This window comes from Alexandromys fortis, unplaced genomic scaffold (genome assembly GCF_014885135.2).
Source record: "Alexandromys fortis isolate MF-2015 unplaced genomic scaffold, M_Fortis_MF-2015_v1.1 scaffold_6, whole genome shotgun sequence".
Classification (NCBI taxonomy): domain Eukaryota; kingdom Metazoa; phylum Chordata; class Mammalia; order Rodentia; family Cricetidae; genus Alexandromys; species Alexandromys fortis.
The window spans coordinates 18,027,087-18,040,104 of NW_026067902.1; the positions used below are offsets into that span (position 1 = coordinate 18,027,087).

General features: G+C 42.9%; 1 protein-coding gene across 3 annotated transcripts in view; it reads left to right on the forward strand.

Moving 5' to 3' along the window:
- Positions 1–1,744: 1,744 nt before the first annotated feature.
- Positions 1,745–13,018, forward strand: part of Ttbk2 (tau tubulin kinase 2) — a 127,834-nt gene continuing 116,560 nt past the window's right edge. For all 3 annotated transcript variants that reach the window (XM_050134427.1, XM_050134426.1, XM_050134428.1), the window contains exon 1: positions 1,745–2,124. The gene's annotated coding sequence lies outside the window, so the exon portion shown is untranslated. The remainder of the gene's footprint in view (positions 2,125–13,018) is intronic.

Below are 13,018 nucleotides of genomic sequence, written 5' to 3' on the forward strand. Positions count from 1 at the left end.
AAGGAGCATTATGTCTTGTATGGAGACTTCCCAGTTTAAAACGGAATTTTACTATCCTAGAATAGTATGTAAAGATTCTTCATAAATCCAAGTTTCGTTCCTTTGCATAACCCAAGACTTGAGCCAGCCATCTTTATTTTCCCAAATATTACTTTATTAGGTATCTGTCACCACACACTCAATCAGTGTTTAAGGCAATAGTAAACATTTATTTTTGATGTTGGGGATTTATTATATCACATTGGTTTTGTGGGGCTGAATTTGGGGAGTGGCTCTCAGCGGATTCTGGCTTGCTTGTTTTATAAGGCGGCTGTCAAGATGCTGGCTGGTGATTCCAGCATGCCAAGGCTGAGGCAGGAAGATCACAGGGGTCTCAAGCCCCCACCACCACCACCAAAAGAAGATCCCACAGTGAAACCCATTTTTAATTAACCTTTTTGTTTTTAAATTCTACCTGGTGTGATGGCACATTTATAATAAATAGTGGGAAAAAAAACACTTTTCTGCTTTCATCAAAACCAAAACAATTTGGCAACTTCTTTATGTTGAACAGAGCAAGATGACTTCATCATCAGTTGTCTTTGAATGTACATTTTGTTCTGCCTTTTGTCCAAGAATCTGAAAATGATAGGCAGGAAGCTGTCTCCTGTCCATAAAAAACATAAAGAAACTGGTATTTCCTCAACAGGAAGAATATTCCCGTCCCTTAAGAAAACAATTAAAAACAAAGAGTTAAAATTCATCCTTTCTGTCCATGGCAAACACGCGGCAGTCATTGGAACTTGTGAAGGAGAAAGAGCATTGGACCTGCGATATTTAAACAGACCCGAGGTTTGGTTTTGACACTAGCGTGATCTTGGTAAAGTTAACTCAGTTTTTAATGTCTATATAATGGTCAGTAAAGATGGGAGGGAGACTTACTTTTAGTTTTTTGTTTTGTTTTTCACCAAAGAGTTTGGCACCCATTCAACACGAAATATAAATGTCTCCCACACATCCTTAATGCTCCACCCTTCGTAGTCAGTCTTTGAGCCACTCAGGCAAACTCCAGCTTAGAGTCCCAGATTGGTCCACACGAAGGTTGCTCATTGTCTTTATCAAAACAGCAATGCAATCTTTTTCCGTAGGTTGCGAGGGGGCACTCCCTTCTCCAGGCTGACATCTCTGTAACGTCTTCTTTTGCTCCTCACACCTTCAGGTTTCCTGGCCCTGGCCAAGAGCTTAGGTTAAGATTCTGGGGACAGCGCCCATTCCTCAGATCCTGGCGACTTTAGGTCTGAGCAGGCGAGTAGACCTTAAGCCACCACCCGGCCTTGCGATTCTCGTCGCGACTGCCTCAGTGACAAAGTATTTTTTCTTCCAAAGGGGTCAACTCTGTGGCCACAAGCACGCTGAACTAGAATATCTACTCAAGTCTGCTCTCAGAAGCTCTGCGCCCTACATCTCTCTACTCAGGACAGGCCGGCCGTTGCGGCGGACACTGGAACTACAAGTCCCAGAATCCCTGCGCACACACGCACGCGCACTGTCATTGTGATGCTTCTTTCCCGGTAACTCGCCCTCTCAGGCAAACCTGAAGATAGCGGCAATTCTCCGGTGGGGGGCGGAGACGCTCTCGGCCCAATTCTCCGCCCCCTCCCTGATAGGCAATGGGACTAGCCAACCGACGCCACGGTCTGGGAACGTGCTCTCCAATCAGCACCCGCGGCGGAAAGGTGGGCGGTGCGCGCTGGCAGGGCAGGTGGGCTAGGCTGTGCGGCTTGCGGGGGGGAGAGTAACGTCGGGCCGGGTCAGCGGGCGCTGCAGTAGTCGCCGCAGCGGCTATGGGAGCGGTGGGGACGAGGCGGCGGCGGCGGCGGCAGGAGGAGGTGCAGGGGCTGGCACGAGAGCAGCGGCCCGGGGAGGCCCGCAGCAACACCCGCAGCCGCCGCCGCCGCCTTTAGACGCGGACGGCACCCGAGGGGACCGCCGGCCGTCTAAGCCGCGCTCGGGTCCCGCCGCAGTGGGCGGCGGGGGATGGGCAGGCGGCGGCGGGCCAGCCTGCTGAGCGGTGACTCCTGCCGGTGCGAGCCCTGAGCTGGACCCCAGCCCTCCGCCGGAGATCCTGCGTCCGCCGCGGCCCAGGTAGGACACACCCCCGAGCCCCGGGGCGTCTCCAAGTAGCCTCTCTGCGCCCGCCGGACCCCTAGCCCAGCCCTACCGAGGCATGGAGGAGAGGCTGCCCGAGACCCTTGGGTCTCTGCCCATCCCCTGGGCTGGTGCCAGACCCAAATTGGTCCTCATCCCCGAGACCGTTCTGGTTCTGCCCCATTTCCCCGGAGGCTTTGGGTGCCTTCCCTGAACTTGGAGGGTCACTAAGCTGCTTCATCTGTTCTGTGGATGACCCATATATCACTTGTACTCATGACTCTTCTGGTTACCAAGATCGAACAGAGAGGATGCTTTAAAATTATGAGCGTTTCGTTTTACCTTTATTTTTTCCTCGCTGTAATGGAAGAGGGACGGAGCTACGGAGTCTCTCTCTGGGGTAATTAGGAAGGCCAGGACTTTGTAGTACTGAAGTAATGACTGGAGGGATTGGCTTTGACAAAGATGATGCTGTTGATACGCTGGGATGCCGAAAGAGGGACAAAAGAGCCTATGTATACGTACTGTCGAGTCAGAGAAGTAAATAATCATGGGGGTGCTAGGATACTTGATCTTCCAGTGAAGTTCATTTTGTTTCCATTGTGGCGCTGCCTTAGAGGTAAAAATGACATTGAGTTGTACTTTGCTTTAGATTAAAGTTGATAGGCTTCTCTGCTCAGGCTTTGGAAGCTGTCCTTTGACCATTAAAGAAGAGAATTTTATCTTAACCTACGTATGATGGGAAATGGTTATTTAGTAGAATTGAATTGCGTGAGAGAGTTTATTATGAATGGGCATATGTTTGTACTCAGACTCTCAAATACAAGGAGGATTCCGGCTGTGTTTTGTTAACAGTGTTTGGTTTTGAGCCATTAACAGTCGCCTTGACATTAAACATGGACTTGAGGATAGACTGCAAAGAGGTATCTGTTTTCTTTTAACTAAGTGGACTAGAATAACATTCATTAAGGGATTAACAAAATGAGGATTTTAAAAGTGTTGAGTGGGTTGAATACTTTGTGTCTTGCCTCTTTAAAGAAGCTGTGATAGTGACAGATATAACAATATGACGTCTTGGAGAATCTATCCCGATTTGGATTGTGGTCTATTAAAAATTAAAACATAATGAAAGAAATCTTTAGTACAGAAGTTAGTATTTCTTTCTTTTCTTTTCTTTTTTTTTTGTTTGTTTGTTTTCGAGACAAGGTTTCTCTGTGGCTTTGGAGCCTGTCCTGGAACTAGCTCTTGTAGACTAGGTTGGTCTCGAACTCACAGAGATCCGCCTGCCTCTGCCTCCTGAGTGCTGGAATTAAAGGCGTGTGCCACCATCGCCCGGCTCAGAAGTTAGTATTTCCTGTATGATGAATTTTTAGGAAGACACCAAAAGGGATGGTTGAAACATGATTGTAGAGGAAATTTCTCTAATAGTTTAACTTTATAATGGAATGATAGAAACTGACTTCTCTCTTTCAGTTTTGGACACATAGAAGACATTGAGGCTCATACTTAACTTTATTAATTTTGTAATTTGAAATTGAAACAGATTGATCATGAGTAGGGAAGTAGCTTAGAGAACATGTATATTCATATATATATATATATATATACATCATTGAGTGAATTCTGTATTGTTTATGACTTTAGATTTTTATTGTTAAGTAGTGGCTATTTTAATACCTCAGGAAAGCTGAGCAAATTGAGCTCAATTATGTAGGACTTTATATATCTTTAAATGTCATGCTAGTAGTGAAAGTTGTATAATTAAGACAATTTTAGGGAGCAGTTTATACATAAGGCTGCATTAAAATGTGACAGTCATGGGTTGTTTAAACATTTTTAAGTATACTTATTTTTGTGTGTAGAGTATTTTGCCTAAATGTGTGTGCCGTGATAAACTATTGGTTTTTCAAAGTATATAGGTGTTGCACGGCTGAGTTAGTTCTGATCATGGAGTTTTAAGTTTCATTTAGGTGCTGAGCAGGACTTTACACAGCTTTATCAAGAATACATATGGATGACATTGCTTTGTTGTCTGGAGGCAGACTTGCTCTGTAATTCAGGCTGCTCTTGAAGTCCCAATAATCCTTCTTCCTCAGCCTCCCAGGTGCTAGAATTACAGGTGTCAACCACCATTTTTATGCCATACTAGGGTTCAAATCCAGGGCTTTATGTATTCTAGGCAAGCACCCCACCAACTGAGCTACATCCCCAATTTTTTATTTTATTTTGAAAGAGGGTTTTCCTAGATTGCTCAGGCTGGCCTGGGTCTTATGATCTGCCTGTGTTTGTCAACAGAATAACTAGGTTTGCAAGCATGTACAACCACATCCAGTTCATTAGTCTGTTAAAAAAAATTAAATTTTGTGTGTATGTTTGTTTTGTCTGCATGTATATAGTTTACCGACTGTCTACGTGTCTGGTGCCCATGGAAATCAGAAGAAGGTGCTAGATCCCTTGGAACTTGAGTTACTAATAGTATGAGCTGCCACGTGGGTGACAGGAACTGAACCTGGGTCCTTTGGAAGAGCAGACAGTGCTGTAACCACTGTCTCTAGCCCTCATTTACCTCCTTACACTTCCTTTTATTTTACTTTCTCCCATTTCAAAACACTTGCTTTAAAAGATAAGGTTGCATTGTCTCCCTTATCTAATCATATGGTCATCTCAATACTCTATTTTTGTTCATCTTTGCGGCTTTCTGCTTGTGTTGTATGTTATGGAGTACGCTTATAAATTTTCTTTTTTCTTGGTCCACTAAGATTTTAGCTTATATAATATCTAAAAATGGTTTTATTAACATTTTTCAATGACTAGTAAGGCAGAGATGAGGGAAGAAAAGTAAGAAAAAGAAGAGCCAAAGAGAAAAGTGTGATACATACTGATAATGATGTTTGATTCAAAAATCACCTGGATGCAGAATTACATGGTAAACTGGATTAGGACTTCCTTTCTTTTGAACTTCCATGACATTTAATAAGCTCAACATATTTAGGGCTGTTGAAGTGGAGAAATGGCTCAGTGTTTAAGAGCACTTGCTGAAGACCTAAAGTTTAGTTGTCAGCACCCACATGGCAGCTCACTACCATTCTTAACTGCAGTTCCAGGGGATCCAGTGCCGCCTTCTGACCTCCAAGGACACTAGACTCACACTGATGCACAGACATAAATGCTGGCAAACCAGTCATACATGCAATAAATTATTCAAAACAATCTCTTGGAATCTTTGAATGGTAAGTTATTGTAACAGCTGCATATGCTCTTTCAGTACTTGCTAAGCATTTCCCATGTTAAACTGTCATGGGTTAAAGATTCAGTAGCAGCTCTGGGTGGTGGTTCTTGTACACCTTTAACCCCAGCACTTGGGAGGCAGAGACAGTCGGATCTAAGGCCAGCCTGGTCTACAGAGCTAGTTCTAAGACAGCCCAGGCTACACAAAGAAACTGTGTCTTTAAAAAAAATCAGCAGTAGACAAAAGAGAAAAATCCCTTCATTTTTAAGTTTACCATATAGTAGAAGCAGAAGCCTGTAGAGACAGATACTTATGCAAGTTTCAAGTATTATGAAGAGAACGTATAAACATGAGCAGGTAGTTTCAAGAGAAGTTGCTGTTTTATTAACCCTAACTAATTCTGTGTTCTCTATTAGCTTCAGAGGTCAGTGGAAATATTTCACTCTAATTAAATAATTAAAAATAAATATTCTAAATGAAAAAAGTAATAAAAGTTAATGTGCATATTACCCTGTGTCTTATGCAGACATTGTGTATCTGCAATAAACAGGAGAAAAATAAAGAAGGAAACATTTTGTTTCACAGTTTTGAGGTTTTTATCCACTGTGGCACGGAGGGCATGGTGGAACAGGTCAGCTGAGTTCATTGCATTGAGGAAGCACAGAAAATACCCATGCTCGTGCCCTCACGGATATACTCAGAGGTGCACTTTACTAACCATCAAGTTGACAATCAAGATTAACCCTTACAAGTCCACCTCTTGTTAACTTGACACCCAAACACATCTCTTTAAGCCATACATTTGGACTGGGAAGATAGCTCAGTGGGTAAAAGTGCTTGTCACACAAGTCTGAGAAGCTGAATTCAAATCCCCAAAAGCCATGTGAAGCCAGATGTGGACGTGCTTATCTGTGCCAGTACTGAGGTGGAGATGAGAGACCTGGGAAGCTAACATATGAGATATTCAGGAAAACAGCAAAAAACAACCCTTCACATGTACGCTGTGACATGTGAGCCTATAGATACACACACACACACACACACACACGACTCACTAGAGAGAGAGAGATTAAAATAAAAAACCTTGATATTCCATCCCTGGTCTCCATAAGACTTATGTCCTCCTGAAATTACAATTATACAGTCCACCTCCAGAGTTCTCACAGGCTTTACAGTTCTGACATTGTTCAAAAATCCGGGATTAAAATATTTGAGATGGAAGCAAACTCAGTTGTGATTCCTTGTAAAATCAGAAGGAAAATTATATACTTAGGAAGTATGGTACAGAGTAAGCAATTTCATTCCCAAAGGAAGAAATAGAAAAGTAGCAAGGTGGGGTTAGGACCAAAGCAAGACAGAAACCTCAAAGGGGAAACCAGTCCCATAGTTCCATGCCTGAACTTGGTGATGTGTTCTCCAGATGAGCATTGCCTCTAAGACCTTACTGGTTGCAGCTCACATAGCCTTTTTCTTTGGTTACTTTTACTTGGTAGCAGCTTGTGTCTTTTTGCTTTGCACATTCCAAGTTCCTGACACATCCAATTTTCCAGGTCTCCATTGCATCTTTGGCTTCATTCTCATGGTTTTATACATTGCTCTTTAGGGGCTGTCTGCAGGAAGACTGACCTTGCTTTAAGTTGGAGTGAAAGCCTCCGTCACTTTGTATCCCCTTTAGTCTGTGAAATAAATATCATATGATGAACAGTACAAGGTCTGTTGCTGCTTCCAGTGATAGGTATGTCTGCATAGACAGTGGTCTCTTAAGTGGCCTGTATAGCTGGATGTAAGGAAGCACTTGTCAAACTAACCTTGCACTAGCGAGGCACTCGGGAGCTATCTTCTCAAAACAAGGTCGTTCAGATGAATTAAAACTTACACAAATTCAGTCCTCAATGGATGACATATGTTCTGAAATTCTTCCACCCCCAAGGTCTGATTGCTTATTTATATTAGTTATTCTTAAATAATCTTTAATTTTGCTGAACTCACAAGTAAAAGCCTCCAGTGAGGACAGCGTACATCTCCTGGCAGACTGTTTCTGGCATATTTCTCTGACTCCTTTTACTGTCCTGACCAAAAGTTTAGCATATTCTGCAGCCTCCTCTTTATTTTTCTTGGTGTGTTGTTTCTTTAGAGCAGTACATTGGCAATTGTTTTGCAGGACACATGGAATAACTAGACACTGAATCTTGGGGACTTTGGTCCTGGGCTTCTTTTTGTTTAAAGGCATCATCTTTAGACAGACTGAAAAATTTTCAGATTTTGCTAGCTCTTTTGGTCCCCAGCCCTTAGGGCACAGTAATCTATCAGCACAGTAGAAATTCTTCCCTCTTTTTTTTATATATATATATTATTATAACCAAGTTGAGAACACTGAGATTGGCATCCACAATACATCCCCAAAAGACTGGAGTTTCTTCTTCCATTCCTGCTTGGTCTATAACGGGAGTGTCTATTAGTCAACATCAGGCACACTGCTGAGTCAAGATACTTGACTAATGAGTCAAGATTTCGTTTCCACCACTGATTCAGACCACATAACGCTCTACATGCAGAGCCTCAGCAGTATGGTCCTGTTCCTGTCTGAAGCCTCATGACCATACTCTTGTGATTCTCAAGCTTCCTAATGCTGCGACCCTTTAGTGCAGTTCCTCATATTGTAGTGACCCACCCCCAAACATAAAATTACCTGTGGTAGTTTGACTATAATTGACCTCCATAATCTCATAGGGTGTGGCACTACTAGGAGGTGTGGCTTTGTTAGAGTGGACATGGCCTTGTTGGAGGAAGTGCGTTACTATGGTAGCAGGGTTTGGGATTTCCTATGCTCAGGACACTGCCCAGTGTGTCAGTCTACTCGTGTTGTCTGAGAGATGTAGGACTGTCAACTACCAGCACCACATTTGCCTGCATGACACAATGCTCCTTGTCATGGTAGTGGACTGAACCTCTAGAACTGTAAGCAAGCCCTCCCTATTAAGAGTTGCCATGGTCATAGTGTCTCTTCACAGCAATAAAAACCTTGACTAAGACAGAGGGTTGGTATCAGGGACTGGGATATTGCTGTGGGATAAGCCTGACTTCGTTTGGAGTAATATGGACTTTGGGACTATGGATTAAAAAGCATTTGAATGTTTTTAAGTGCTGCTTAATGGGCCATACCAGTAGGAGCACAGAAGACTGTGGTGCTGAGTGTGATTTGATCAACTGTGGTGCCATTGGCCATGCCAGAGGAGCAGCGAGTATCAATTGAAGTTCCAGGTGTCAGCCCACCAGAAGGAAATTCTCTGATGGGCCAATCTCCTTTTGGCAAGGCCACTGGGCTGCAGACCCCTGAACGTCTTTTGCTTTTGCTGTTCCTTAACATGTTCGCTGCAGCTCTATTTCTCTGGTATCTAGCATGGTGTCAGTGGATGTGGGGAGATCTCCACTGCCTGTAATATGGTGTGTTTATCTCGGAAACATCCCATTCTCCTGAGCATTTCTACTTGTGGATTGTCAAGAAGATGGCCCTTCCTGAAGCTGTATTGTCTAATTTGATGATAATAATGGTAGCCTATACAGAGTTTTGATGAATAAAAATAAAAATAAGGATACATCTAAAGTCTATGAGTTCCACCTTAGGAGCAGCTCAGGTTAATGAAAGCATCTGAGTCGATGGGCCAGGCTGCTCTAATCTCTCAATGCTGAAAAGAGGCAGTAACAACTTCAAGTTGGACCAGAAGCCTTGCTAATAGTTTAAGATAAATAACCCCAGAAAACAAGCTAAAGTCCACAAGGACTCATAGTTGAGCTGTCTGACTCGTTAGGCTAGGGTCAAGAATATAGAACGCCCTAATTGTTTCTAGCTCCCCTTGCTAGGTCTGGTTAATAATCAAGGTGATGATTAATTTCTTGCACTAATTCCTGACCTCAACTTTTTGTTATTGATGAATGGCTGTGCACCCTGTACAGTACTAAAAGTTTAGCTGACTGTCTTTTTATGTATATAAAAGTTTACATTTGTGACTCCCTTAAAATTCCTTATAAGATTACCTTTCATAATTAAGTGGTTTATTCTTTCTTTGTAACTGCAGACTGTTGTGTGGTTTTTAGTGGTAACTCTAATGAAGATTTAAAATGAAAAGAAGCAAGCTGATCAAGGTAAATCACAATATAAAAATTTGAGGAGAAAAAGAGCACCAGGAAATGGAATAGAGCTAAATTTTATGTTCAAAGAGATAAACAGATTAAGAAATGGAATAAAGGGAGTGATGACCCCAGGGCATGATCTCACTCAGCTAAGCTTCCAATTTATGAAAAGGAACTAAAGTTTAGAGTGGTGGGGCACACCTTTAATCCCAGCACTGGAAAGGCAGAGACTGGCAGATCTTTTGACTTTGAGGCCAACCTGGTCTACAGAACAAGTTCAAGATCAGCCAAGTTTAGGTGGTTAAGGACAGAAAGCTGGTGAAGATATAATTGAATAATAGGGCCATGTTCCAGCCCCAGCAAGCAGCAGAACTTGGTAGCTTCAGCCACATTAGAGTAAGGATTGAAGAAATGGGTTATAGAATTTGCCTCCACGCCTGAAAAAAGCCACTGAAACCAGGCATGTGTTAGGGGTGTCCCTGAATGGAGGCCTAGTAGAGAAGTCATTGCATGAAGCTGTGAAGTTGAAGCCTGGGTTGCCTTGGAGAACCCAAGATGTTAGAGATGCCAGAGTTGTGGGATAGCTGCCGAGGAGAGCTGCTAACGGAATAGAACCAGCCCAAGAGAAAGAAGTGTGTTGCAGTCAACAAAGCTCAACAGAGTTGGAGATCTGAAGAATGCTTTGACATCAGACATGAAGATGTAGAGTTTGGAGTTTGCCCAGCTGGTTTTTGATCTTTTTGGTCCAGTATTTCCTTACTATGGCCCCTTCCCTAAGTTTTGGGATGGTAATGTATATCTGTCCTGTTACATTACTTGTTGGAAGTATGTGATCTGCTTTTTTTTTTTTCAATTTTGATTTTATAGGGAATTACGGTTAAGAGATTTTATGGATTTCAGAAGAGACTTTGAATTTTGGACTTTTTAAAAATTAATTTAACTTTATGTGCATTGGTGTAAAGGTGTCAGATTTCCTGGAACTGGAATTACAGACAATTGTGAGCTGCTGTGTGGGTGCTGGAAATTGAACCTGGTCCTCTGGAAGAGCAGCCAGTGCTCTTAACCACTGACCCATCTCTTCAGTCTGAACTTTGTACTTTTAAACATTGTTGAGAATGTGATAAGACTATGGGGACTTTTGAAGTTGGACTCTATGCATTTTGCATTATGATATGGCTACAAGCTTATGGGGGCCAGGGAATGGAAAGTGATCGTTTGAATGTAATTGACCTCCATAATCTCAGTGGGAGTGACACTATTAGGAGGTGTGGCTTAGTTAGAGTGGTTATGGCCTTGTTGGAGGAAGTATGTCACTGTTGGGGTAGGCTTTGAGGTTTCCTATGCTCAGGACACTGCCCAGTGTATCAGTCGACTTTGTGTTGTCTGCAAGACGTAGGACTGTCAGCTACCAGCACCATGTGTGTCTGCATGCCATCATGCTCCCCATCATGATGATAATAGACAGAACATCTGAAACTGTAAGCAACTCAGTAAGCACCACCCCCTCTATGGCCTCCAGGATCCTGCCCTGTTGAGTTCTTGCAATGACTTCCTTCCGTGATGAACAGCAATGCTGAAGCGTAAGCCAAATAAACCCTTTCCTTCCCAACTTGTTTTTTGGTCATGGTGTTTGTTTTGTCACAGCAATAGAAACCCTGAGACATATTTCATTGCTACTTCATAGTGCAATTTTGGTACTGTTGTGAATCATAATGTAAGTGTCTGATATGTGCTGGGCAGTGGTAGCACAAGCCTTTAATCCCAGCACTCAAGAGGCTGAGGCAAATGGGTCTTTGAGTTCAAGGCCAGCCTGGTCTACAGAGCAAGTTCAGGACAGCCAGGGCTACACAGAAAAACCCTGTCTCTGAAAAACAAACAAAAAAATCTGATATGTGTGACCTGAAGGGGTCGTAGTAATGGTCTGTCCCTTTAAGAGACAAGCCCCGCCCACCCCTCCCCCTTTCACAACAAACCTGCTTTGGAGTTTTCTAGAGGAGACGCGTACAGGCCTGGTGAAGTCAGTGTGCAGAAAGACAGGGCTGAAGATGGCATGTCTAGCTTTTAAAGGCTGCCTAGCTCATGCACACAAGGGGATGATGGAGCTCACAAATGCGCACAAGGGCTTACATAGCCTCGTCATACATAGGTGATACAACCACGCTGCTCTGGGTCATGTAGGGCCTTTTAAGGTCCCCAAGGTGGCTAAGTATTTTTGCCTGAGGGCTTGTCTGTGCATGCCTGGCCCTGGAACCCAGAAGTGCCAGCCATGTTGGTTGGCTAAAATCATAACAGTCGTGACCCACAGGTTGAGAACCTTTGCCATAGTCTATTTTGTCTTCATTCCTGTTAGCATGTTGGTGTGACCTATCAAAACCACCTATCAAGCCTACTTAAAGCATTCATTATTGGCCTTCGCTAGCCTGGTTTTCCAGATTCCCCCACAGAACAGTTCCAAAGGATTCTAAACTGTACGGTCGGTAAGAACAACCCTGCTATCAGTTCTCAGCGCTACACATTTCATTGTTGTGGCAGAATAATTGACAGAAACAACTAAGGGAGTAATGACTTGTTTTGCCCCATGGTTATTATGGCAGAGAGATTTGATAGAGCTGAGCTCACATCCTGGTGGCCAGGAAGTAGAGAGATAATGCCTGTACTTTGGAGGACTTGCTTTTGGTTCCCCTTTTATTTCATCCACGTTCTCCCCAGTGGGTTAATGTTCTTTACATTCCCTGTCATCCTGCTTGGAAATGCTGTCACAGTCACACTCAAGAGTTGTGCTCTGCTAACTTCCTAGGTGCTTCTTAATCCAACCAAATAGACAAAATTAGCCAGCACATTTCGAAACAGCTTTAGAAAAAAATATCTTTTCAGTGAGTTCAGAACATTTTCACCCTTCCACCTCCACTGTTTCCTCTTCTACTTTCATATCATGTGTGTTCTATTACCTCCTATGCCCCTCTTCCTTGGTCCCTCTTTTCCCCCTCTAATGGGCTCCATTTTACATAGCAATTTAGAAATTATTATTTTTTTAGTTGTTTTATGTGTGGGGTGCACATGCAACAGAGTATGAATGTCAGAAGACAACTTTGTGGAGTTGACTGTCCTATCTTTTATGGGTCCTAGGGATTGACTTCAGGTTGCCCGGCTCACATGACAAAATATATAAAATAAAGTGGATAACGTCTGATGAGACACACAAGTTTGTTCTCTGGCTTCAGTATGTTTGAGCACACACGTGCACCTGAACACACAAATGCACACAAAACAATCTTCAACTTTTATAACATATTTTCAGTGTTCTGTTTTGCAGGGGTCTATTGAAGGCAAAGGTTCATTGCAAGATGAATTTTAGATACTCTGTACCAAAGAGGTTAAGCCTCTGATGGACTGAAAGCTATGGTTTTGCAAAAGCCTCTTTTATTGTTTTACACACACACACACACACACACACACACACACACACAAATAAAAAAATAAAAACCTTTAGCAAACCAATTTCTGAATACCAAATCCTCCTATTGGGAACTG